Raw genomic sequence first — 1,961 nt, 5'->3', positions numbered from 1 at the left:
TTTTTTTTTTGGTTTTTCAAGACAGGGTTTCTCTGTGTAGCCCTGGCTGTCCTGGTACTCTGTAGAGCAGGCTGGCCTCGAACTCAGAAATCCGCCTGCCTCTGCCTCCCAAGTGCTGGGATCTTGACTTCTAAGAGAAGAAGCTGTCTGGCCTTGCCCTGGCTGTGTAAAGCCGGGACCCTAAAGCAGCTGCCTGCCATGTCAGGGGAATTGTGTGTGGGGGGGTGACTTCCAGATCTGGTCATACACACGCCATCTGTTAATTGGGGGCTGGGAGCCCAGCTGTGTCAGTTGCCTGTGTTTTTCTCTTGTGAGCCATATGGAGGGGATTTGCACCACCTTTGGCTTTCACTCAGAGGGTGGCAGTCTCCGGGACCTGTTTCCAGCTTTGAGCGGCTTCCAGCTCCTGAGGGCTCAGCAGAGGGTGAGGGTCCATCTTGGAGTGGACACTCCGAGCAGCATAAGACACTGTTTGCTCGACAGTAACCCCAACTCGAGCCTAGGCGGATAAGTATAGTAATGAGCTGGCACCCGGGCATTCACTACCCCCTTGGTGATGTCATTTGGGGCCCCTGGAGGGTCACATCTGTCCCCAAGGGGCAGACCTGTGTCTGATGAGCCTGTAGGAGCCTGGCTTTGTACAGAAAGAGCTTCTGCCGTCCCTGGCTCTTGTGTACCTCTGTCTACATCTGCTCTTCTGTCTGTCCACGAAAGGACAGCCGTCCTAACCCACTCAGTGACCTCCTTCTGCTCTCCTCTGCCATCCTGTAGGGAACTGCAGCTTAGAGCTTCCCTCGGTGCCCCTCCCTTTGTTCCCGGGGCCCCCTTTTCCCGTTGGGATGATTCTCAGCCCCCCTGGGGTGACAGCTGACAGCCAGCCTCCTCTGCTTAATGATTCAGTCCCTGAGCAGCAGGCTTCCTGGCTCTCGCTTCCGTTTCTCCCTGAGAGGAGCCACACTTAAACAAGGCTCCAGGGACCCCTCGTCCAAATCAAGGTGGTACCTGATGACAGGTAGGAATGTCCAAGTGTCCCATCCATGAAAAACAGTAAGGCTATGTGGAGAGCGTTCTCCTGGGCTTGAGCTTTCTCAGACCTGGAGGTTTGTGTGCTCACCGGAGCGTGGGGGGAACCAGGTAAGTTCCCCATATGTCCCTGCCTCATGAGGTCTCTTTAGGCATTATGCACAGGAACTGGAATGTACCGCTTGCCTGTCTCACGTAGGTGGGCTCTTATCTGACACCACACCAAACACCGCGTCTGAGCTGGCGCCGTTATCTCTGAGCCAGTTGCTCTCATTTATCATTGATAGCACATTTCCACCGCCCGCTGGAAAGCTGTAGTGCTCTGGCTTGTTTCGGATGTTGTGGCTCCCCCCGCCCCGCCCCCTCCTAAAGATGCAGGCAGGATTCGCTTGCCATATATTCCCTAGACATTTGATGCGACTGTGTGACAATAAGCCTTCACAATTATCCAATATACCAATCAACCATTCATTGATTATATGGTTTAATCACAAAGTAATTGTTTATAAATTGCGTACAAGCTCTTTGTATTTCTGTAAATCTGTAAGGGGTAAGGAAAAAAAACTTGCAAATGCAGTGCTGAGCTAATTATCTGTTAGTACGGGCACACGTGCACTGTATTGGGAAACGATGACCAATTGGTCCAGGGCTAAGTAGGCTCTGTCCACCTGTCCTCTTTTTGAGATGGGATCATCCTGGGTACCATTTGGACTTGTGTTTTTGAAAACCATAAGCTAGATGGATGGATATAAGCTGTGAGGTCAATCTGGGAAACAGACAGTGCATAAGCCAGGCACAAAGTCTGCTTCTAGCCTAAACTGTCGCTGTCAGTCTTTCAGACCCGCACCGTGAGATTTGTGTCTTTGCCCCCAGCAGTTCAGCGCCGGGGTCAAAAATAAAGCATGCAACAACAGTTACAAAATGAATGCAATCTGCAT

General features: G+C 51.7%; 1 protein-coding gene across 1 annotated transcript in view; it reads left to right on the top strand.

The window, feature by feature from the left end:
- The window catches only part of Abcg1 (ATP binding cassette subfamily G member 1), a 61,849-nt gene that overhangs the window by 34,275 nt on the left and 25,613 nt on the right, over window positions 1-1,961 (top strand). The gene's annotated exons all lie outside the window — the stretch shown is intronic.

Source organism: Mastomys coucha, unplaced genomic scaffold (assembly GCF_008632895.1).
Source record: "Mastomys coucha isolate ucsf_1 unplaced genomic scaffold, UCSF_Mcou_1 pScaffold3, whole genome shotgun sequence".
In the NCBI taxonomy this organism is placed as follows: Eukaryota; Metazoa; Chordata; class Mammalia; order Rodentia; family Muridae; genus Mastomys; species Mastomys coucha.
This window is presented reverse-complemented; position numbering and strand designations above follow the sequence as displayed.